The 26,207-nt window shown below is 42.3% G+C and overlaps 1 protein-coding gene and 1 pseudogene across 3 annotated transcripts in view; both read left to right on the plus strand.

Moving 5' to 3' along the window:
- The window catches only part of KCNH1 (potassium voltage-gated channel subfamily H member 1), a 479,177-nt gene that overhangs the window by 332,976 nt on the left and 119,994 nt on the right, over nucleotides 1-26,207 (plus strand). The window lies entirely within an intron of this gene.
- On the plus strand, nucleotides 18,028-19,037 carry LOC125155598 (acidic leucine-rich nuclear phosphoprotein 32 family member B-like; annotated as a pseudogene).

Genomic DNA, 26,207 nt, shown 5'->3' on the forward strand with positions numbered 1-26,207 from the left:
AGTGCTGTGAGGGTTGAAGGGTGGGGATCACAGAGTTTGGTAAGGAAAGTTGGAAGCACCAAAGGGAGGCATTATGAATGGGTTGTAATGGTACACCCTCTTTGTGAAACCTTTTGGAAAAAGTACCATTGAACAAAGACTTAAAGGTGGTACAGAGTTCACAATACAGTTATTTTGGTAAAGAGCCTTCTTGTGTATGTAATAACCCGTGCAAAGGCCCTAAGGCAGGAGAATGTCTTCAGGAAACAGCAAGGATGCCAGGGTGGAGGAATGAGGTTGGAGAGATGAGAGGGGACAGACAGAAGGTCATCATAGAGGCTCCTAGTTCATCATGAGGACTTCTTGGTCATCATGAGGACTTTGGCTTCTATTCTGAGTAAGATGAAAAGTCGTAGGAATGTGATCTGACTTAAGTTTTAGGAGGTCAGTCTGGCTGCTCTGTTGAAAACAGACTTTAGGGGAACAACATTAATGGTCACATGAAGCCACTTAGGGTACCAACCTATAAAGGGCATTGTTATAGCCCTAGGAATTTTGTAAGAAAGACATTGTTCCTACCACTTTAGGGAAAGTACTATACATAGGAAGTGAAACTTAACACTGGGACATGTTTGGTTGGGTAACAAAGATATACACTGAATGCCTTCTGAAGACCGTTGGTCTAGTTAGCTGCAGGGCTTTTCTTTACTGAGGGAGAACTAAAGTTTGCTGTCAGAGTTGAATTGTCAGAACCATAGAGGAGAGGCTAAATGGGCCTTCCTTCCCTACTTCCCTCCACTGATAGCTCATTCTCTCCTTAGACTAGGGTTCTTATTGAATCAGACTACCCAGAGAGCCCTGTGTGTCAGTACCACCACACTAAGGAGAAACGCAGGGGGCAGATCCTAAGTGACCTTAAATGCCCTTCATAATATACCTAGGAACATAAGCCACATACACTTCCATGAAGACCTTTATTTTCCAGACCCTGTAGGAGGATATTCTATTCTTTCATGCTGGGAACAGTTTTATTCCACTCTTCAGTAATAATGATTCTTGTTCATTATTCAGAAAGTCACTGCAAATCATTTCTGAAAGTACCTGCTCTTGAACAAATGGTTTAGCTGAGGATGGCTCAGAAGATTAACTGTCACTGTCCTAAAAGATGTGGACTCTACCTGGGAATGGATCCCTGCAGATATTTGACATAGATGAGTAGTTTCCAAAGCCCATATTTAGAAAGGATGGTCTTGGGCATTACATAATGATAAAGAGGTCAATTCTTCAAGAAGATATAACAACCTTAATGTGCATGTGCCTAACAACAGAGCATCAAACTCTGAGGCAAAAACAGAACTGCAAGGAAAAATAGATGAATCCACTGTCATAATTGACAAATTCTACACCCCTGTAACGAAAATGGACAGAGCTAGCAGGCAGAAAATCAGTAAGGACAAAGCTGAACTCAACAATACCATCAGTCAACTGGATATGATTGACATCTGTAGACTACTTTATCCAACAATGGGAGAATACACATTCTTCTCCAGCTCATATAGAACATTCACCAAGATAGACCACATTCTGGCCATAACACACATACTAACACATTTAAAAGAATAGAAATCAGACAGTGTCTGCTGTCATACCACAATGGAATGAAATTAGACATTAACAAAAGAAAGATAACAGGAGAATACCTGAAAGAATAATCTAAGCATGAACAACCTACTTTAATTCAGCACACTTTGTTGAGTGCCTCCATCATGGCAGGTCCCCAAGGGCAAGAACCATGGCTATGTCTTTGGCACACTCATTCCCTGACTCCATGATCTGTCAGTACTTGTATAGTAAATAACTAAGGATTTAGCAAAATAATAAAAATTACCTGGAGTTCATAATGTACTGGTAAGAGGTGGGAATGGGGTATCCAGAGATCCTGACAATGCTAGCATATTCCATAAATGCTCTGAGATCTAGGTGTCAAGGGTAGTGTATTCCATAAGTGCTGAGATCTAGATGTTATTATGAAAACATTGAGGAGGCAGTCTTTATTCGTTCCTGATCTGTGGATTTTGTTTTATCATGTTACGTCCTTTGCCTATTTCTCCTCGTATCACATTGTGAGTTCCCATGTCTGTTATTTTCTGCATATTGTAGTCCATGGAAGTGGGGACTTAACAGGGACTCTTGATGGAATAGTGATAACTACCATCACTTATTGAGCTCCTCCCATCTTCACGAACATTTTCTCAGTTAACCCTCCAAGAGCCTATTGAGGCAGGTGTTACTTATCTCCATTTTATAGATAAGAAAGTGAAAAGGGCTAATGCATCCAAAATAACCAGCTAAGGTGATGACCATTGGCACTGGTTTGTGAAAGCAGATATATCTGATCCAAAGTCATGCTTTTAGCCACCACTATGGTCTGAATCATACCCTTGTGGTGTGAATGTAAGAAGATAATTTAATATGTCCTCCTTTACAGTTTCTCTTTGGGAAAATGGCAGTAATTATTCCCTGCCTATTTCAGTTGAGATATTCAAATGTGAGCTTTAATGTACAAACATAAGGTATTGAAATAATGACCTGTTTGCTATGTAGCAAAAGTGCCTTTAGCATAGAAATTGTCTTACTCATCTTTGATCTTCCAGGTTCTCCACCCAAATCCTTGAAAATTAGTAGTACTTGTTAATGTGTGTTGCATGATAGAATTACAAGATAGGGAGAGATTAGATAGTCATGAAGCGTTTTGCAAATGGATATTTTTAAAAGGTTGGAATTATTTTTATGAAATTGGAGAAGGTAAATTTATATTCTCTCCAGGTTTAAGAAATGAGCTCTTTGATGGTGAATGTGTTTCCCAACCAGACTCTGAGTTGCCACGTGCCAACTCTGCAGGCCCTGGGCAGACTTGGCGAAGGAGCTGCCTCGGCTCTGTGCCTACACAGCATGGTCAGGAGGGATAGGTAATTGCTCACTGGGCTCTGCACACAAAGGCACATTTTGCAACGCTGCTTTTTGCACGTCGTCAGTTGGAAATGTAACTTTCAGAGCAGAAGTCATTTTAGTTTGTATGTATTCAGAGTGACTGCAGAATTGCTGTAGCAGATAATTTCATGGTGAGAGGAAAAATACTTCTTAGATATTCTCAACTGAAATCCTGAAAGCTGAACTAGAGGTTGTCAGCTTTTTCTTTCGATGACTGTGCTCCCTTGAAAAAGAAAGAAAAGAAAAAGTAATCTTCAAGTTCTTCCCAGGAGGGATGAGATGCCATGACCTCTACATTGTTTGACCTTTTCCACTGACTCTTTTCTAGTTGGTTTTATTGTCTAAAATGAGTTGGGCTGATGTGAGGTTCCATCCTTATTATTTTCACTTTATTCTTTATGGACAGCATTACTCACTCCACCAGGAACTGCGTTGTGAAGTCATGAGCATAGGGATATGGGCGTAGGAGAAGGGGTATTGGAGGCTCCCAGAAACCCATCGTTGCAAGTAGAAAACAGCTCAGAACACACCTACTGGTCATGGGTCTGGAGAGTCTCCACAAGTAAAAAATGAAAAGCATATGTGCTCTTGTCAGTTTGCTAGTTCAGTGCTTCTCAAGGTATCTGTGATAAAGAACTAGTTTTTGATTTCTTAAAATACCCAATCCCTCTCAGACTAATACTTTTGTCGAAATATAATAAGTTCAATTTGGAAAAATTAAATTTTAATTTTTTTTTAACATTTATTTATTTTTGAGACAGAGAGAGACAGAGCATGAACAGGGGAGGGGCAGAGAGAGAGAGGGAGACACAGAATCGGAAGCAGGCTCCAGGCTCTGAGCCATCAGCCCAGAGCCTGACGCGGGGCTCGAACTCATGGACCGTGAGATCGTGACCTGAGCTGAAGTCGGACGCTTAACCAACTGAGCCACCCAGGCACCCCTGGAAAAATTAAATTTTAAAAAGATGAATAAAATACAAGCCCCAATTTTTAAATTAGATTCAACAGACATAAACTTTTAGTTCAGTAAACATATTCAGAACAAACAGAAAAAGAAAGAAATTACAAACACGGTGCACATCTTTTATTTGACATGCACACGCTGGTGATTAATATAGAAAATTCCTATTACACTTGTACTTTTGTCATTCCACAATCATAATTAAACAAAGTTATGAGTGAAAAAGCAATTCCTTCTATTAAACGCCTATATGCACACTTTGAATGAACACCACGCATAGATGAGCTTGCTTCTTGCTTGTTAATTTATTGAATCTAGGTTGGATTGACAATAATGCTGTTCTCGGGGGATTGATGATGAAGCCCAAACGGAGTGCATCAAGGACACAAGCCATGGTTTAGGCACACAACAGAAGTATGCTGAATTAAAGTAGGTTGTTGGCAACTAGATGATCCTTTCTGATATGTAGTTCTGGGAGCTACTCATCCATGTCAGAGATCTGTGGGGCTCCACTCCCAGGTAGAGTCCACATCTTATAGGACTGCGACAGCTAATCCTCTGAGCCATCCTCAGCTAAACCCCTTTGTTCAAGAGCAGGCACTTTCAGAAATGATTTGCAATGACTTTCTGAATAACAATGAACAAGAACCATTATTACTGAAGAGTGGAATAAAAGTGTTCCCAGCTTGAAAGAATAGAACATCTTCCTACAGGGTCTGGAGACAGGAAAGAAAGGCCTTCATGGAAGTGTATGTGGCTTATGTTCCTAGGTATGTTATGAAGGTCATTCAAGGTCATTTAGGATCTGGCCCTTGCGTTTCTCCTTAGGGTGGTGGGATTAACATACAGGTTCTCTGGGTGGTCTGATATAACATTCACAGGAATAAAAAAAGAGACTCTAGCTAATTTAGCATTGCTCAGAATATTCATTTGTAATTTTTATCTGAAACAAAGCAAGTGGTGTTGTGTGTCTAAATTCATCTTCAGTTCTTCATCAGTAGCCAGTTCCAAAAATGTTAAATTTAAATTATCTTTTGATGAAAATATGAATCCACAGAATTGTATATATATATAAACTTAAAAAAATAAATTCAATTGGGGCGCCTGGGTGGCGCAGTCGGTTAAGCGTCCGACTTCAGCCAGGTCACGATCTCACGGTCCGTGAGTTCGAGCCCCGCGTCAGGCTCTGGGCTGATGGCTCAGAGCCTGGAGCCTGTTTCCGATTCTCTGTCTCCCTCTCTCTCTGCCCCTCCCCCGTTCATGCTCTGTCTCTCTCTGTCCCAAAAATAAATAAACGTTGAAAAAAAAAATAACTTCAAAACACTCAAATTCAGAAAATATTTGTTGATAACTTTTTTCAGATATGCTATATCAACATCATCTCCTCCTTCACTGATACTTGTTAAATTCTGGAACATGTTGTAAACTATGGAAATTGTTGTTTTAAGTGTCCACGTTTTGTTTTTGGTCTTCAGTCTTACCTGTCATTAAAAAACATGTTTCTCCTTTACATGGAGGTATTAGAATCATTAAAGTAACAAGGACAGACAAAGAAACAAGTTTGGATGTGTTATTTACATCTTTGTAAAGTTGAGACCAAGATGGCAAAACACCAAGAATTCTTTCTGTGCTTAAGACATTATTGACAAAACTTTTCCCCTTGATAACTGTCAAACATCAACATGCAATGCTGTTGATTATTATTAGCTTCCTTCTCAATAATTTATTCAGAGTAATCATGAACTTAATGTATTTACCTTTATGTAATTTACAATTTTTACTGCATCACCAAATACAGTATTTCTTTTAGCTGACTTATTTCTGAAGTAAGTCTTTCTCATCAAAGGCAGCAATGCATTAATTTACACTCTGGTGCAAATTTATTAACTGGGTAATTCCAGAATGTTTTCTTATCTTTTTAGCTGTGCTATCAGAACATACTCTACACAAAACTTGAACTCCAAAGCACATCTGTTGACAATGTAATTTTTCTTAACTTTATGCTTTTGAGAGCGAGTACTGTCTTTTGGCAATGAGCATGGAAAAAAACAAAACAAAACAGGATTCGTTCTTCATATCACCATCATGTTCAAATCATCCACATACTGAAAGATTGCGGTCTTAGATCTTAGCAGCATCAGTGCACTCAACAGGTTATAATGGGAAATACTTTGCTTGCTTTCTTTGGTCTATGAGTTGGTCTTCTGTATCATTAGGCTGGTATGTTACTCTGTGATATCATTTGGAAGTGGTAGTGGAGCCTACCTTCTTAACCACAGATTAACCCAACATTTCCAAGTAAATACCTCTGATGCAGATTTTTACACTTATTGATTGCGTGTGGTTTTTTGCCTCAGCAACCAAAAGTGCTATTTTTATTAGAAGCCTGCAGAGTGTTAATAGGTAAAAATTTGAACATCTGCTTCTGTGGCTTTCTAAGGCAATGTACTCTTTTATTTCAAGTAATTCCACTGATTTTGAGCTTATTTTTTTTTAACTTGTGTAAGTAAACCCTACCCAAGAAGTTTTGGAGGTGTCATTACTTAGAACATCTCTGCCAGTAACACACTTGGGGGTTTAGCATGCCACCCTCAAACATGGCTACAAACCCAAACTTAATATATGAGGAATAGTATTTCCAAATAAAACTGGCATGAACTTCTTGGTTTCCATTTCTTTGGAATCACTTCCACTGCCATTATTTGATTCACTTCTACTGATGCATTCAGCCAAAGTATGTCTTTTCTTGAAACAAACAAACAAGTGCTGTGAAATTTCATTTAAGGTCTTAAATTAGAACTAAAAATACATGATACAATTTTTTCTTTCTTAATTTAACTAATAATGTTAAGCTATAAATGAAGCAAAATTCCATTAAAAATGGAAACATTCACAAAAATAGCAAGTTATAAAGTAAATACATGCCAACATTTTCTCTATCTGCCTTGTCTTCTCTGGCCTCCGTTGTCTGACTTCCTGACTGGCTACCTCACATTTCTCATCTGAGCTGGCAAGGAGGTAGGCAGGAAGACATTTATCTAGTAATGACTGTTTAAAATCCTTCTGTAGCCTAATTCATGTGGGAAAATAGGAGACCACGGTTTTATGGCTTGTGTTTTACATTTCATGTCATTTCCTAATGGGTATGGTAGTATCTGTATCCTGGGGAAATGAGATGTATTTTATCCCATTGGATATATGGCATCAAAAATAAGTACTGACTTCAGGTGAACACATATGTTTTGAGCATTACAATGTGCACAGCCCTGTGCTAATGTGGTAGGGAATACTGGGGTAAGTATATCATAGTTTCTGCCTTCTCTGACCTGACAGTTTGGTAAGGAGGATAGCTCAAATATAAAGTATATTGAACGTCTGTTGCTGCATAATAAATTACCCCCAAAATGTAGTGATTTCAAACAGTAGCAATTTATTATTTAGTTAGTTAGTTAGTTAGTTAGTTAGTTTTTTGCTCATAAATCTGTAGCTGGTCAGTGGTTCATCATGGTGTCTCATTTCTGTTCCATATGTTGTCAGTAGACTCAGCTCAAGTGGGGACTAGATGATCCTTTTTTAAGATGGCTCACTCACGTGGGCTCCTGTGTGCAGGCTGGGAACCCAGCTGGGGCTTTGAGTCAGGGACCCAGGTTGCTTTCCATGTTGGCCTCTCCACAGGCTGTGTGGACTTCCTCCTGGTATAATGGCTGGATTTCAAGTGTGAGTGTCCCCAGAGATCAAGGCAGAAATGGATGGCACTTTAAAGACCTAGCCTCAGAAGTCAAGTGACATCTTTCCTACCATGCTCTAAAGGTTGATGCCATCACAAAAGCCTACCAGGTTTAAAGAGAGGGGAACAGACCTATCGATGGGCATGTGTCAAGATTATAGAAGGGTAAGTGTGATGGGACATATTGTTAAAACCATCGTTAGAAAACACAATCGTACAAATTATTCATCCATTCAGCAGTGTTTATCAAGCGCTTTCTCCATGCCTTGAACTGTTAATGGCTTGATATTCAGAGGTAAATAAGACAGTTTCTGTCTAAAGAAACTTATAGTTGGGAGGGGGGGGGAGATGATATAGTTAACTATGTGTCATAAAACGTTGTAAGTACGATGCCAGAAATTTGTGCAAATTACAGTGGTGGCTCAGAAGGCGAGGTGGTAAAACTCTTCAGGGAAGTAGCATTTTAGAGCATTGGCTCTAAAAAGATATGTAGGGCAACCGTTCTCAAAGCAGGATCTTTGTATCCTTGGGGTCCCCAAGAGCTTTTCAATGAGGTTGCGAGTTCAAAACCGTTTAGGTAATAATGTGAAGACATTATTTGCGTCTTTTACTGTGTTGATATGTGCACTGATGGTACAAAACCAATGGTGTGTTAAATAGCCAGCACCTTGGCATGAATCAAGGCAGTCCCAAACTGTATTAATTGTGATTATATTCTTCACTGCTAGGCACTTGTTAACTTTCATTAAAAAAATTTTTTTAATGTTTATTTTTGAGAGGGAGAGACAGAGAGAGACAGAGTGCGAGCAGGGGAGGGCAGAGAGAAAGGGAGACACAGAATCCGAAGCAGACTTCAGGCTCTGAGCTGTCTGCCTGGAGCCTGATGCAGGGCTCAAACTCATAAACCATAAGATCATGACCTGAAGTCAGACACTTAGCTGACTGAGCCACCCAGGAGACCCTGTCAGGCACTTGTTAAAAAAAAAAAAAAAATCTAGTTTCACTTAAGAATGCCCTTGATGAAGTGATAAGAATAGTTAAATTGATTAAATCTTGACCCTGGAGTATATATTTTAATATTCTGTGAAACAAAAAGAGAAGTGTATGTAAAGCACTTGGGCGTACTGGAATACTATGGTTGTTCCAAGGAAAGGCATTTGCGCAATTGAATTCCAAGCTGAAATAGCCATGTCCTTTCCTGCTGTTTTCATTACCATTTTTACTTGAAAGAATAACTGACAAAGTGTGACTTTCCAAACTGGGGTATTTGGCAGACAGTTTCATGAAAATCAATGAGGTGAGCCCATCACTTCAAGGAAAACAACTGACAGTATTTGTTGCCAATTATAAAATTAAAGCTTTCAGGCAAAAATTAGAATTATGGAAAACTGGTAACTGCCATCGTGAGTTTGACAGTTTCCAACACTAAAGTCTGTTTGATGCAACTGATGGTGATATTAATGAATGTGATTTCTTTTGATATTACTTGATGGAATGTGTTGTCTTTTGGAAGATCAGCATAACTTAATGAACTCATCATACCTGGGTAAGAAATCCATTCAAAGTGCAAGATAGACCAATGTATTAACATAACACAATATGAAAAGTTCATCGATATGATTTCAGATCCACATTAGGCTCTAAGAAACTACTGCTTGTTGAATTTCAGTATAATATGAAGGAAGAATGTCCTTAGTTGTCTGAGAGGTCTGTTAAAATATTCCTCCCTGTCCCAACTACATATCTGTGTGAGACTGGATTTTCTTCATATGCTTCAACCAGACCAATATATCACTTCAGGCTGAGGGCAGCAGGTATAAAAATCTAGCTGTCATCTATTAAGCCAGACATTAAAAAGATTTATAAAAACGTAAAGCAGTAACACTCTTCTTACTAACTTTTTTATTTTTTGGACAGTATTGCTATTTTTGTAAAAGATGTTATGTGTGTTAACATATAGTGAGAATATTATTATTTTTAAGTGGATAAATAAATATTGTAAAATGTTCTCAGATTTAAGTTCTAACATGGTTAAGAGTAATAGATATAATCTGCATAAACAGAAGCTCTTTGTTGTCCTCAACGTTTTAAGAGTAGAAAGGAGTCCTAAGACTCAAATTTGAGACCCGAGTCGTAGGGGTCACATTCACTGGAATAAAGGACATGCTGGGAACAGAGGCTCAGAGCCTAACTGAGGGGAACGGGGCACAATCAGCACACTGAACAAAGCCCAGAGGGGCTTCAGTGAGGGGTCTGAGAGGAGACAGCAGAGAGGTGCGAGGGACGGAGCTGCCTGGGTAGCCAAGCGCCAGGGCAGTGATAAAGTGCTCCAGCCTCAGATCTCCTAGTTCAAATCTTCACTCTAGCACTTGGTTCCTGTTTGATTTGGGGCTAGTTACTTAACCTCTCTGTGTCTCAGTTTTCAGGTATTTGCAATAGGGATAAAAATACTGCCTGTTATGTAGGTCTGTTAGGATTCAATGAAATCAGCTCTGTACAAACCTGTATAGTACTTGGCACAAAGAAAGCACTCAGTAAATGTTGGCGATTTTTTACTAAGATGTTTGGGCTCTGCTCTCCAGTAAGAAGAGTGTTGGAAGGCTTTTGAGCAAGAAAGAGATGTAACTGGATTAAGATGTGTTGTAAGAGAATTTCAGGGACCGTCCATGTCATAGTTGGGCCTTTTCTTCAGGCAGTATGGTCCTTCGGGGAAAATACTGAAGCTGAGCTCCCCTGGCTACTTTTCTGGCGGAAGTCTTCAACCTCAGGAAACTTCTTGGACATACCAGTTACTTTAGGAACAATTTGATACACAACTGGAAATCAGTTCTCTTTTGTGGAAAATTTTGCTGGGCTGTGAACTTACAAATTTGGGTTTGTTTGGTTTTTTTTCTCCTTTTCACTCAGACTGCTCTTCGTATGCATTCCTAGTTACAGAGCCATTTCGCTCACCTAAAGTAATTGCCTGCCTGGTGCCCATTCTTACATTACCATAGTTTCTGAGATGGTCAAACGTTACCATGGACACAGTCAGTGGAACTTGGCTGGGCTGGGAGCGGCTCACGGGAAGAAGAGACATTGGTGGCCAAGAAACCACTGGGTTATTCTGGAGAGTGAAATTCAGTTCATCAATAATGAGTTGAGGGTTTACTCTGTGCCAGGCACTGAGGAGCAAAAGAGGTGAAAGAATACACCTGCCAACCCCATCCCAGAGAAGCTTGCCTTTCTTTTGTGAGGGAAGGAGGCACGTTTGCAGATAACTACCTCGTGAGGTTGTGTGTGACACATTGTGTGTGTCACATTATGTGTGACAAGTGCTAAAGCAGAAGTAAAGACGAAGTATGTTGGGAGCCCAGGGTAGAGCCTACCTCAGGCTTGGGCTGACAGAGACTTGTTGGCATTTGAGCTGGGCTTTGACAGAGGGATCAGGTTCTAATAGGCAGGATCAGTCAGCTAAGATTCTCTCAGTGTGGAGAACATGAGTGAAGATGGGGATGTAAAGTAGGCAATGTCGGCAATGTATTTGTGGCACCCCAACGCAGAAGGAAAATGTGAAGCCCTTTGTTCAAAAACCATTAAGAATTTCAAGACGGGCAGCACAGGACTCACCCAAGCAGGGGGCCTTCTAAGGACAGAGGCTACGTGACCGCACAGTTTCATGTCCACGGAACCAATCCCGAATCAGGGTACATGCAAGGTTGTCTGAGGCGTGGTGCATGAGAGTGGGGAATGGGAGACAAGCGTGCACAGGCACGTTCAAAATGTGGCCACTGCTGTGTCGAAGCAGGATTTGAGGTGGTCTGGGAGGGCCTGGACAGAGGACGAGGGCTCTGGTCCTTCGAGAAGGGAATGCTCTGCCCACCAGGAGTAACAGCAGGAATGGAATGGAGAAGATGGACACATGTGTAACTGAATTAAGAAGGGTGAGGGAAGGGGTATGCAGAAATGAGACCAAAATGTTCAGCCTGTGTGACAGGACTGATAAGGCAGAGGAGAGCTGGTAGGTGTGGATGTTGGGCGTTCAAATACATGTTCTTTACTGATTGGCTGATTGGCTGATTTATCTGCAGTGACTTCATTACCCTGCTAGGATTTAACCAAACCAGTAAGACTTAAATGGTGGAAATAACTGAGTATGTGTAAATTCTTCAGCAAAGGGCAGGGCCCGTATATGTTACATGCATATTTTTTATGTTTATTTATTTTTGAGAGAGACAGAGTGCCAATGGGGGGAGGGGCAGAGAGAGAGGGAGACAGAATCCGAAGCAGGCTCCAGGCTCAGAGCTGTCAGCACAGAGCCCAATGTGAGGCTCAAACTCAGAAACGGTGAGATCATGACCTGAGTCGAAGTTGGACACTTAGCCAACTGAGCCACCAGGCACTCTTAAACCAATGATTTTAAATTAAAAAAAAAAAAAAAATTTTTTAATGTTTATTTTTTGAGAGAGAGGGGGGCAGAGTGTGATTGGGGGAGGGGCAGAGAGAGAGAGAAGGAGATACAGAATCTGAAGCAGGCTGTAGGCTCTGAGCTGACAGCACAGAGACAGATGTAGGGCTTGAACTCATAAACTGCGAAATCCTGACCTAGGCCGAAGTTGGAAACTCAACCTACTGAACAACTCAGGTACCCCTGTACCCTCATTATATATAATGAAGGTCTGAAAATGTCCACTGCTAGGAGTGGACACATGCTAGCAGTTTGGGGAGCAAGTCTTGATTTGTGCAAATCCAAGCATCTTAGCCTGATGTAGGGCTTCAGACCTGGCCCCTGTGCACCTTTCCAGTCTCCTCTCTCACTGCCCCCCATCCATACCCTGTGCTCCCAGGGCTGTGCTTGGGAGTCTTCCTTTACCATTCCACTACCATACCCTCAACTCCATTTATCCCTCAAAACTCCTCTCTGGACATGCTGCACACCCTGCCCACCTCCACGTCCCCCCTCCCCCACCACTTCCCCCAATCTAGATTGCATGCTGACCACACCGAGTCTCATTTGTCTACTCATGTAGACATTGGTCTTATCAGGCATCGTATCTCAGTGCTAGCACCACACCTATCACCAGGGAGGCAGTAAATGTTTGCAGAATAAATGAATGAACAAAGTGATGAGTTTGGCCATTAGTTTGAAGCGATTATCTGAAAGCCCATTCAGTTTCGCATTAATAGTTGAACTGCTTTTGGTTCCAAAGAGGGCACATGGCCTACAGTTTCTAAGCAGCAGAGCATATACTGCTGCCAATTAAACTACCACATACCAAATGGGGCTCACTTTTATCATTCTGACACCTCAGCCCACTTGTTGTAACGAACGAGACCAGGAGGAGCAGGACCGGCCCAAATGCAAGATGGGGTGGGGATGGTCCACACTAATGCACTGTTAGTAGAGAATTTAAAAATATTACAATATCAACTGAAAGTTGGACTATTTCTATTCACGCCATGGGCTGGCACTTCTAAATGTCAGTGGTAAAATGCTCCTTCCCCCTCAGAGGCTCTCCCTCTTTCTCCCCCCAGAGACTGCCTGTGAACCCCACTGGGGAGCAGCCCAGGGTTTTAATCATGCCTCTCAGGACAGAGTAGAGAGTATTAATCTGCTCCTTCTATAAGCTTGGGCCCCTCAGAACTTCCTTTTCCTCCTCATATTGATGGCACTGTCACAGTGACCTTCCCAGGGCCAACCAAGCCTGTCACTTCTCAGGTTTTCTGCATTCTTCTTTCAGATTCAGGGAGGCATCCAGAGGATTGACTGGCTCAGAAAGAGCCTCTCTGAGTGGAGTTGAATTCTAAATTTTAGAAGAGAAATAGAGGGCTGTCATGGAATCAGGATCTCTGCCCCTGTGTGTATGCTGGATGAGAGTCTACTTCTGGTCTTCCATTTACTGGTGCATGTATAAATTGTAGACCCCAGTCAATGAAACCATCTTTCCGAGACTCCTCCCTGTGTGCTAAGTTAGGTTGAAAAATATTTCAAAAGCTACAGAAGCTATGACAATTTGAAAACTTTTGCTAGAGAAAATTTTGCTAATTTTGCATCAGAATTAATGTAATTTGATACCATGTCTAGGCAAAGCAAATTAGCAGCTTGAAAGGTATGGTGATACCAGTGGATCACTCAGAAATACCAAGGTGGATCAAAACCCTAGAGGAGAAAGCAGGAAAAGACATCTCTGACCTCAGTCGTAGCAATTTCTTACTTGACACATCCCCAAAGGCAAGGGACTTAAAAGAAAAAATGAACTACTGGGACCTTATGAAGATAAAAAGCTTCTGCACAGCAAAGGAAACAACCAACAAAACTAAAAGGCAACCAACAGAATGGGAAAAGATATTTGTAAATGGCATATCGGACAAAAGGCTAGTATCCAAAATCTATAAAGAGCTCACCAAACTCCACACCCAAAAAACAAATAACCCAGTGAAGAAATGGGCAGAAAACATGAATAGACACTTCTCTAAAGAAGACATCCGGATGGCCAACAGGCACATGAAAAGATGCTCAACGTCGCTCCTCATCAGGGAAATACAAATCAAAACCACACTCAGATATCACCCCACACCAGTCAGAGTGGCCAAAATGAGCACATCATGAGACTATAGATGCTGGCAAGGATGTGGAGAAACAGGAACCCTCTTGCACTGTTGGTGGGAGTGCAAATTGGTGCAGCCACTCTGGAAAACAGTGTGGAGGTTCCTCAAAAAGTTAAAAATAGATCTACCCTATGACCCAGCAATAGCACTGCTAGGAATTTACCCAAGGGATACAGGAGTACTGATGCATAGGGGCACTTGTACCCCAATGTTTATAGCAGCACTCTCAACAATAGCCAAATTATGGAAAGAGCCTAAGTGTCCATCAACTGATGAATGGATAAAGAAATTGTGGTTTATATACACAAGGGAGTACTACGTGGCAATGAGAAAGAATGAAATATGGCCCTTTGTAGCAACATGGATGGAACTGGAGAGTGTGATGCTAAGTGAAATAAGCCATACAGAGAAAGACAGATACCATATGTTTTCACTCTTATGTGGATCCTGAGAAACTTAACAGAAACCCATGGGGGAGGAGAAGGAAAAAAAAAAAAAAGAGGTTAGAGTGGGAGAGAGCCAAAGCATAAGAGACTTAAAAACTGAGAACAAACTGAGGGTTGATGGGGGGGGGGGGGGGAGGGTGGGTGATGGGTATTGAGGAGGGCACCTTTTGGGATGAGCACTGGGTGTTGTATGGAAACCAATTTGACAATAAATTTCATATATTGGGAAAAGAAAAAAGAAAAAAAAAAAAAGAAATACCGAGGTGGTTAGTGTCTCCCTTGGCCTTAAGCCACCTGTCAGAATGAGCACCCAGTTGGCAGGCCGCTCTGACCTTTCCCCTGGAACCTGTGAGCAGAGTGGCATCTGCATCTTGGGATGCTGGTTGAGGTTGCCACACCTGTGTTGTGCCCAAAGGTGGAGAGACCAGGCATAAATAAGGAGCTTCACTGCCTGCAGGATAAAACCGAGGGACGCCTTGCATGATGTGGGGGTCTTGTTACAACACAACTCCCTCTCCCAGGGTCGCCCCACCACCGTCCTTGAGTTCTAGGAAACAGCTATGCTGAGAGACTCGTGGTTCGTTAGATGAGATTTGTTCTCTCAACGGTCCAGCCTTGGCCATACTATTCCCTTCGCCTGGACTTTTCCATTTCCCTGCCCCCTTCCTCACTTACCAGACTAATTCAAGACCAAGTTCTGGCAGTTTCTCATGCAGGAGGGCTTTCTTCCCTCAGTTCCCCAAATGGAGTCAGTTAAATGCAGGCTTTGTTTCCAGGTACTTCTATCACAGCTAAATAACCTCAACTGACCTCTAGCCCACATTGTCCGTGTCCTTGCCTTCTGTACCTTTGGAGATGTTGTTTCCATGGTCTGGAACACCTTCCCACATGCTTCCTTCTATCCTCAGCTTTGCCTCTCCAGCAGAATTCTCTGGGGATGGTTTCTTCTCTTATCACAAGGCCAATTATGTTTTGCTAAGCACTGGTCTTCCAGTCCCTGATAGCTAGCACCAAGTCCACTGTTCAGTGGTAATGGTATGGTGAAGCTGAATCAGAAATCCAGAGGAGTTTACCACTCCGGCCTTTTCTCTTAATAACAACACTATCAACAGAAGACTAGAATCCAGTGATTTCTGATTGCTATTTTTTGGACAAATTTATCAAGGTAGGTACATACCTTATCAAACAGTTAAATAGAGGTTGGATGTTGTTTATTCCTCCCTAAACTCAACATATCCACCACTGCTTAGCTTCATTTTTATTTTTCTCTCTCCCCTCAGGGTAATTTTGACTGTTTTGCAGCCCCAGTGATTCAGGGCAAGACGCCCAGGGCCCTTGGCTTGTCCAAGGCATCATGGCAGACACTCAAGGCTTGGCTGTTCAAAGCTCCAGTGAGGCTCTGTTTCTTCCTCCTGACATTTGGCCAGCCCCCCCCCCCCCACTTAGCCATCTCTCTTCATGAAAAATAATGACCTTGCTAATTTCAAGGCCTAAAATTACCTTTTTCTCTACATACTATTTCTTAATCTTTCCTCTTTCAAGTGAGAAAAGAAAAAAAATCATAAAAGCCACCTTTTTCCTACTCTCTGTAAAATCTGAATCTAGCCTATGATTATTTCTTCTCAACTAGAAAAAAGTTCATTTATCAACTTAGTTACTAATTTCTTCAATTAACTACACCGCCTCTTTTATTTTTTTAATCATCAGTACGCAGTTAGCATGAAGTACTTTCTTGGCTAAGCCTGTTCTTTTATATTCTGTTTCATAAAGGCATCAAACTCTTTTCCTTAACATTTTTACAATAGTTGAACATAGCCAGACTTTTTCAAAACAAGGCATCCAGTGGTTACTTGCAGACTAATCTTGAGGCTCACAGATGGGAAGGAGATAGTGGTGCCTATAAGAATCATGGGAAGTTTTAAAAAACGTACCTGCTAAACCTCTTCTCACCCCACTTCACCCCTGAGCATAACTAAACCTAGGAAAATGTAATTTTTAAAAAAGCTCTTTTGATAATTCTAATATGCCTCCTGATTGAGAATCATGGTCATGGGGTGCCTGGGTGGTTCAGTCGATTAAACGGATGACTTCAGCTCGGGTCATGATCTCGCGGTTTGTGGGTTTGACCCTGGTGTGGGGCTCCGTGCTGACAGCTTAGAGCCTGGAGCCTGCTTCACATTCAGTGTCTCCCTCTCTCTCTCTGCCCCTCCCCTGCTTGTGCTCTCTTTCTCTCTCTCTCTCTCTCTCTGTCTCTCTCTCTCTTTCTCTCTCTCTCTCTCAAAACTAAACATTAAAAAAAGAGAATCATGGTCACGATGGTTGGAGGTAGGCAGGGCCCACATGAGGATTGTTGATTTCACACATGACTTACATTGGGGAACAGAAGGGGAGGCCGGTTAGATGTGAAGGTTATGGGAGGCTTCTGGAAGACTTATGTCTGTTTTGAGTTGGATCTTGAATAATAAAAATATAGCAATAACTGACATGTGTTGAGCGGGTACCACATGGAGCACTTCATATACATCATCACGTTTAATCCTCACCAAGGGTGGTCTTATCCCCTTTTTGTACAGATGGGGAAAGTGGAGCTCAGAGAGATCAAGCGCTTAGCTCAAAGTCACTCAGCAAGTAAGTAGCAGAGCTGGCATTTAATCCTGTAGTCAGTGTGAGTCCAAAGCTCTGACTGCTATGATGTGTCAGATTTACTGGGAGGGAAGCAGCAGGGATTCGTGGTGTGGGTTATGGCAGGAAAACGATTTCTACCTGATCAAAATCTTTGCGGGAGACAGATATCTGGGCTTCTAAGAAGTCCTCAAAGTCAATTATGGATGTCACCATTAGGCTGGAAAAATTGTCTTTCTGTCTCTAAGAAGATGAGAAAGGCCAAGTTTTATCATCACGAATAGACCTGGTGTATTATCATCCATTTCAATTTTTCTATCTAATTCCATAATCATAATTCATAATCATAGTCATTTCTTGGAGATCAGAGGGACTTCCGCATCCATGCAGTCTTGTTTCTTGTCTGACTCCCTCATTTGGTAGGTTTTTTTTATTCAAAGAAAGGCAGCAGCAGCAGGAGGCCAAGGCAAGCCCGCCACCACCCGCCTCCAAGAGTAGTGCGGCCCGTGGCCGGGGGCGGCGGTAGTGAGACCAGCGCTGCTCTCCCGCCCCCTTCCCTCCGCGGTTTCTCTGCTCGCTGAGTCGCTGGGTTCCCCGGGGCTCCGCTGGCCTGCCCGCCGCCCCTGACCGTCCGACGGCCCTCCCCACGCAGGCCTGGACGCCTGTCACCCCGCCGCGGAAAGCAAAGTGTGAAGAGTGGGGAGCGGGGAACCATGGACGCGAAGAGGAGGCTCCAATGGAGATGAGGAATCAGACTCCCGCAGCTGTTGGAAAACTTGTCCCCGACAATGGCAGATCAAATGGTGGGAAAACTGAGGCTGAACAACTGAATTTGTGAACTTAGACTTGCCCAGTGTCATAAACGCAGGCTTGATTTCAGTTTCAGATCTCCAACAGATACTTAAATGGAAAAAGCTTGAGCTTAGTGACAATAGCATCTTTGGAGGTCTGGACAAGTTAGCAGAAAACCTTTCAAATCCCACACATCTGGACCACAGTGGCAATACACGGCAAAATATCAGCACTGTGGAACCTCTGAAAAAGCGGGACTGCCTGAAAAGTGCGCATCTGTTTAACTGGGGTTACTAGTCTGAATGACTAGGGAGAGACCATCTCCCCCAGCTGACCTACCTGCATGGCTATGGCCAAGAGGATGAAGAAGCCCCTGGCTCAGAAGACCAGGTGGATGCTGTGCAGGAAGGGGATCAGGGCAAAGGGGAAGATGAGGACAAGGATGGTGAGGAGGAGGAGTGTGATGGCCAAGAGGGTGACGAGGAAGAGGAGGGTGGAAAAGGGGTGACGATAAAGATGAAGTGAGTGGGGAGGAAGACGACTTTGGAAGTGATGGACAAGGTGATGAGGATGAGGAGGAAGAAGGGTAAGAAAGCGGGAAAGGTAAGAGAGGAGAAGAGAAACTGATGATGAAGGAGAAGATGATGAAGACCCAAACGATCTGCAGGGAAAAAACTGTTCGGTATTGGTTGGACTGCTCACTGGTAGCTGTTTAAATGATAATAATAAAAGGGTGGCTGTGATACCAGCCACAGGACACCCACCCAGAGAGCCAAAGGATAGTCCCTGTCACGTTCTGCCTTCCTCCTTTTGGTCCCTCTTCAAAATCCACCATCAAGCTTGGAGACTTCGCTCCAACAAAACTGTGAGCACTGTTGGGTCTTTGTGTAAGACTCTTGCTGTAGCCTGGGTCATTGTGGCTGGCCACTGACAGTTACGTGAAGACTGTAACAGCATTTTTACTTTCTATACAACAAAGAAGGTTTGCAAATAAAATCTTAATGTAAAAAAAGGACAATTTTCCACAGCAAAGAATTAGCTGGCCCCAAATATCAATGATGCCGAGGCTGAGAAACCTGGTATAAATGTTCAGGGCATGGACTTTGTAATCCAGATTGTCTGAGTTTGAATCCAGCTCCATACTTACTAGCTGTGTGACCTTGGCCAAGTTACTCAACCTCTCTGTGGCCCGTCTGCAAATACGGCTAACCATAGCCCTTCCTCATAGGGCTGTGAAGAGATTTAAATGAGTCCGTATAGTTGGGGCACTGGAGCCGTATGTCCACACAGTCAACGTTTGTTTAAGAGAGGTGTCTGGTGCCGTGGCAGGGCGGGTTCCCAAGCCAGCCTGCCTGCGTGTGAATCCTTCATCTGCCACTTACCAGCTGTGTGACTTTGGGCAAATCACTTAAACATTCTTGACTCAGATTCATCTGTAAAATGCAGATAATAATAGTATCTGCCATTAAGATAAATTATGTGTGCAAAATGATTAGAACAGTGATTTACACATCATAAAAGCTGTGCACGTACCGGTTGTTATTATGACTCTTAGTATTTCTTTATTAAGTAAATATTTGAGCCTCCTGTGCACAAAGGGGTGGAATCACGTGTGTTACGGCTATGAGACTGCAGAGTCAAGATTGGGACCACTGACTCAGGAAAGGATAGCCCTGTCCGATATGAGAGTTTACGACTGTCTCTACTCCTTGGCATTCTGTGTGGTAGAAAGCTGGGTGGGGGATGACCATTTGGGGTAATTATTACTTTGGAGGCAATGTGGAGAGAGGCGCTGTGACCCCACAGTGTCATTTAGCAACCAAATAATTCCAGTTCTGACTTTGAACAACCAAGATCACGGCTGGTTTCCAGTGAGGAAAATCACCAGATGCTAGAAGTACCAAGACCAGACTTGTCAACAATGGAGAAAGGGATTTTAATCTCTTTCTATTACTACTATTGGAAGAGGCAGTTCTTTAAAAGACATTTTGTGCAGTCATTGCGCTGTTCCATTTTGATTCACCATGGTGATTGTAGGGCCTTTTGAAAAATTTTCTTTTAGGTAGTTGTTTTGAGATGTAGAAGAGAAAGTTTGAGCTTTCTGTGAGCTTATAACTTTAGGTGTAGACATAAGTACTATTGGAAAATGAGCCGTTAAGGTTAACACACACTTGTCTAAATGGCTTTAAAAATTATGTGTTATATTAAATGGCTTTGTTAATTAGATTCTCTTTGATGACTCATATTGGAGAAATAGAAACTTAGGGCTCTCGTTATCAAGTAAAGCAAAACAGTGGGTTTGCAAACCTGCAAGCCAGCCTACCTTGTTAGCCAGGTGTAACTAACTAAGCGGTTGTCTCTTTGCAATCAAGAACTCAGCAAGCACAAAATAAGTACAAGTAGCAAATTATTTGGAGACCTTTCCAACCTGTGTCTGACCTTCTTGATTCGTTTGCAGAAGTAATTGCTGTGGAAATTGCTGTGCTTTTATCTGTGGCGCTATTAAAACACTGGTTGCAATGAGGTGGTACAGACTGCTTGGTTAATGGGTTACCGTGGAGTGGGAGCCGTTGTTTCATTCGACAGATGAGAAGTAGCTGAAAATAACCTTCTCTCTCTCCTGTAAGAATTTTGCTTGTTAAGTGACATTCACCAACACAGCAGAGTTTCAGCGTGGTAGAGGAGTTTGTGCTATTCTTAGCAAGATATTAAGTGAGAGTTTTCAGGCTTTTCTTGTTATAAAGTAGGGAATGTATGACGGTTTTATATTCCCTGGTTTCAGGGAATCTTTCTGTGCTCAGGGGAATAGCTGTCTGGTTTGAGAAGGAATGAGGACGTGGAGTTGGTAGGACATTCAGAGCCGAGTAGTCCTTTGCATCAATGTCCCACGTGTCATGTTACCACTAAACTGTGGGATTATTCCCTCATTCTCTCCTGGCTTCACTGCTATTGCTCTTTCTCGTGGGGTAAGGTCAGCTGCCTCCATGGCCTCATCCTGCTTCCTCAATATGGCCCAGTATTTTTTCCCCCCTCCAACCAGCCTCCCTCTTGGAGTGGAGCATTGAGGATCCCTGTGGTATAAAGCAGCATTTCTCAAACTTTAAGATGCCTCAGAATCACCTGGAGAGTTTGAAAAAATACAAATTCCTGGCTGTCACCCCCAAAGATTTTGATCCAGTAGATCTGGAGGGGGCATGAGAATTTGCATTTCTACCAGCCGCCCAAGCATGTGATCCTTGTGGTTTGAGACCACACTTTGTGAAGCCTTTGTGTGATATTACAATAGTATATTATATTGTGTGATTTATAATAGTAAGTACATATTTGGTGTTCCTCCCTGTTTCTGGCACAGAGCTCCTAAAACCCTTGGAATTTCTGTGCTGACAGCAATAAAGGCGTCCCTTGTTATGTTAATGAAGTGACTTTTGGAAGCATTTAAGGATCTGGGTTGGTTGCCTGGGGAGCTAATCAGGTGATTAGAAGGATGGAACTTTGACCCCCTCCCTTGTGTTACCCATCCCCCAGCCCCTTCCTGGGAGGGGAGAGGGGGTGGAGTTCATTCACCAATGGCCTATGATTTAATCAATCTTGCCTATGTAACGAAGCTTCCATAAGAACCCAAAAGGAGAGGATTTGGAGAGCTTCCAGGTTGGTGAACCAGAACACTTCCAAATACCATGCTAGGCCCCAAACTCCAGGAGGACAGACGCTCCTTTGTTCAGGGTCTTGCCCTGTGTATCTCTTCATCTGGCTGTTGAACCAGTAATCTAGTGAGTGGACAGATTTCCTGAGTTCTGTCAGCTGCTTTAGCAAATTAGTCGAACCCAAGGAGGGGTTCACGGGAACCATTGTCAGAAGTACATGTAGCAATCTGGACTTGCAAATGACATCTTAAGTGGGGCCAGTCTTGTGGGGCTGAGCCCTTTGCCTGTGGAATCTGATGCTGCCTCCCATAGATAGTCTCAGAATGGAGTTGAATTGTAGGACACCCAGTTGGTGTCAAGGAAATGGCTGTAGGGTGTAGAAAAGGCCCACCGACACCATAAACCTTGCACTATTGAACCTGAGGGAACTCTCCTCTTTGGGACAGTTTTCTTCAATAGTTAGCCAATACCAATTTCTGAGCACCCACTGAATGCAAAGGAAGATGTCCCTGAAGTGACCACCACAATTCCTGCACTCCAGAAAGTATTCTGTTTAAAGAATGGCACAAGCCTACATATCACAGTAGGAGGGAGCCACTGAAAGCCAAGAGCTGAGGGGACCAGAGTCCAGGGGTGATGAATGGAGGGATGTTAACACTGGGTGGGTGAAGAAAGAAAACTAAGATTTATTTTGGATCCCCCCGCCCCACCAGCATTGTGGTTGGCATTTGTTGTGTTAATTCCCTGAATCTTCACAGAAATCTGAAGGGTGGAGATTATGCTCTCTTTCATGAATAAGGGACCTGAGGCTCTTATGACTCGAATTGGTGGTGTCAAGGCCAAGGGCAAGCCACCCCAATATGAGCCACTTTGGCTGAATATTATTTTGAGCATAAGAAGACAATCAACACCCTGTGGGCTCAAGAGAAGCTTTCGCTCTTCTCTTAACTGCATAGGAGAATCTAAATTGGGGGTCTTTCTCAGAATAAGGGGTATTAGTAGAGATAAATTTTATCTGAGTGATCCATCTATATGGCAGGAGAAACATCAAATTATCAATTATCTGCTCTCCTTATCTCCCTGTGAAGGAGCTTTCCTCTGGAGTCCCAGACCCCTGCCCCCTTCTCCATAGTTCAAGATGACATCTATACCTCATTTTGCCTGACTGTCTTTGAAATTGCCATGTCTGTGTGGATTCTCTGTATGCATGCTTTTAAATTTGATTTTCTCCTGTCAATCTGTCTCAAGTCAATTTGATTCTTGGTCCAGCTCGAAGGACCATGAAGAGGATAGGAATTCTTGCTCCCTGACAGTGGCAGAGTCAGTAGGGTTCTTACTCTTCAGAGACCAAGTTATTTTCACTATACCATGTTGCTTCCCAGCACAGCACATGACACTCCTGAGTATTCAGTTAATACTTGTTTGTTGAACGAAGGCATCAGATAATTAAGTTAATGGAGGAATGTTTCCAGGAAATGATGACTCTGGAGATGGTCCTTAACCGTCCTACTATTAATTATTGTTATTATCTGTTGAGCATTTGATATGTACCAGGTACTGTGATAAGCATTTTCTATATATTATCCCACTTGTTAAAAAGTAAACTATAAGGCAATTATTAACTCCATTCTATATGAAGATATTTAAAGAGGAGGAATGATTACCCTAAGGTTGGTAGTGGAACCAGGTCTCCAAATTGCGGCTTTTTGTCTTCAGAGTACAGGTTTCTCCTACACCAGGTTGATCTGCTAGCATAACAGTTTCTTTTTTATCTTCCCATTGTTACTACTCATTTCTTCCCAGACAATGAGATAGATTCATAGCTATGGATTTCAAATCACAGGAAATAAGATTTTTAAACTTAGTTGCCAGTTACCATGCCAATATAAACATTATCCTCACACCCACTCATCATTATCACATTAGAATAAGCAAAAGCAATAACAGCAGCAAAGACCAAAAATACTACATGAACAAAATTAGATGTGTTGCTGTCATGTGGGCCAGATGATATGGAATGAGGACCTCAGTCTGGTTCCCAGGCCTTCCTCCCTACCCCCTCTGCCTTCCTGCATGCTTACGGTTCTTCATTCCTTCCCGATCTCTGAATAGCTTCATTCAGAATCAATAGTATTTCAGATGATGTGTCAAAGCTCTTGGCATTGAGGGATTTTTGAGATTCCTTTGAAGGCCTCTGTTTTTGCACGATGAGCTTGATTTAAATCATCTCTTTCTGGACTCCAGTATTTTCCTCTAATGATAAATTTTGAGCCCATCTATGCAATTAAAAGATAATAGTGCCCATTCAGACTAAGGTTCCAGGTTACCATCCTAACAAAATGCTGTCTGATGTGTGCGTTCTGACATTTGACTCCAGGACGATAACTGAAAGAGACGATAACATTGAAGATCTCTTTGTTCCAACTCAGTACTCTGCGTGCTTTCCCCCAGTGTCTCGTTCCCCCGGATAACCCAGGGAAGTGAGCAGGTGTTAGGTCTTTTGTCAGGCTGACGGAAATGGAGGGAAAAAGAAGTAAAGTAGTTTGCCTCGGGCCACACAGCTCTAAGTCGGTGAGCTGGAATTTGAACCCAAGAGGGTATAACTCAGAAGACCCCATCTTCTGCCTTTATCAGATAATATTGTCGGTGCCGAAGTCACTGGGTTCACCTGTCATAATTTGCTGGGCTGTTCCTAACAAAGAAAGCCAGGAGATTCCATTTGTGAGCTCTTCTCTGCCTTTTTTCAGTTCTACTTGCTGTTTCTCATTACTGTCTTAGAAGTGAAAGGGTATCTGTGGACTGCTTTGAGCTCCCAGTGCCAGTGTTGTGTGTGTTAATGATTTTTACCCCCAACCCACCAGTGCAGCTATATGATTTAATGAGTGGCTCATCCTAATCAGATGGCTGGCTAATGGGGAATTAAGGATCATAAGACTGGTGGTTTTATTCTAACAGAAATTCATATAACAAGAGTCATTTTCTTCAAAAAAAATGACGAAATTAAGTCTCATTAAAATACGCAGTAAGACATAGTCTTAATGGATATTGAATTTGAGGCACTATCTGGTTTAAAAGCAGGGATTGGAAAGGGCTTCTGCTTCCTTGGTTTTTCCTGTTGGCATCTATGAGATCTGGGGGTGGTGGGATAGCCAGGGTAGGAGTAGAGTTGAAGAGGAAAAGGGGTGGAGAGAAGGAAGGAGGGAGGGAGGAAAAAGAAAGAGAGAATGTTATAATCCATTTTCTGCAAGTGGGCTTTTTATAGATAAGCAACTCTTTCCTTTTGGTCTGTCTAAACCTACTCTAAAAAAAGAAATTGGTGAATAATGTAACCAGCCTTGATCATGAAGAACAAATCAAAACCAACATTTATGTCCACAGAGTTTGACACCATATTCTGAAATGAAACCTGAATCGCACAAGAGGATAGAAAATCATAGTATTGTGCTTTTCAAAGTTCCCAGCAGTAACAGTATCAGCTGGGAACTTGTTAGACATATACATTCTCTAGGGCCCACCCAAGACCTACTAAATCAAGAAGGGTCAAGGGTTCAGAACTGTATAAAATGCCCTGCAGTTATTAGGACACACACTGAAACTTGAAAGTAGGTGATTTAGTGGAGTATGGCATTGGAGTCAGAGAGACCCTGAGTTCTGACCTCCCTGCATGCTGTTTCTCTGATTTTGGACTTCCATTTCCTTATCTGCCAAATAGTGATGGTACCCTTCTTTAGGTAGTATTGTTTTTTATGATTACTACATTGCTTTGAGCTCTTGAATTGCTGGCTTTGAAGATTTGGAAACTATTTTTCAAATTTGTAGGGGTCACTTTGTGCCAAAGCCAGCAATTCCTAATTGCCTTTGCAAACCATTAGTATTATTGTCAGTAAACATGGCTAACTGAGCACACACATTTACATCTATCTGATCACTCCTGAAACCCCTCTAAAGAAACAACAAAGGAAAGGTCTTTTTAGGGCTTGGAATCCATAAGCATAAAGAGCCCTAGAGTAGGATAACAAAAATTTGAAAGCTAGAAAGCAGTTATTGACTTGGCAGACCAAAGAGAGATGAACCCTGAGGTGACAGGGGATATCTAAACAATAATTTGTTTTACAGCAGAACTGCCCCAAAAGCTCAGGCATTAGTGGCAATAAGTGCCCTTAGAAGTGAGAGTGAAGGAGGGTTAAGAATAGGGCTGGTTGAAAGTTTGTTTAGGAAGCATTTAGACCCCAAGATATCCTTCTTCTATGAAGCTGGGTTACTACCCCTCCTCCACTCACAGAAGCCTTGTGTATTCTTGAAAGAGAGTCTCTGGGCTGGGAGACACCAGGGACATAGGAAGGCAGAGGTACCACAGGAGAGCAGGGCTTAGGGGGAAGTTTATATACTGAATGCTGAGACTTTCAACCTCCCTACTTGTTTGCTACATGCTGCGAGCATTCTCCAGACAAGAGATT

The sequence above is a fragment of the Prionailurus viverrinus genome, chromosome F1 (genome assembly GCF_022837055.1).
Source record: "Prionailurus viverrinus isolate Anna chromosome F1, UM_Priviv_1.0, whole genome shotgun sequence".
NCBI lineage: Eukaryota > Metazoa > Chordata > Mammalia > Carnivora > Felidae > Prionailurus > Prionailurus viverrinus.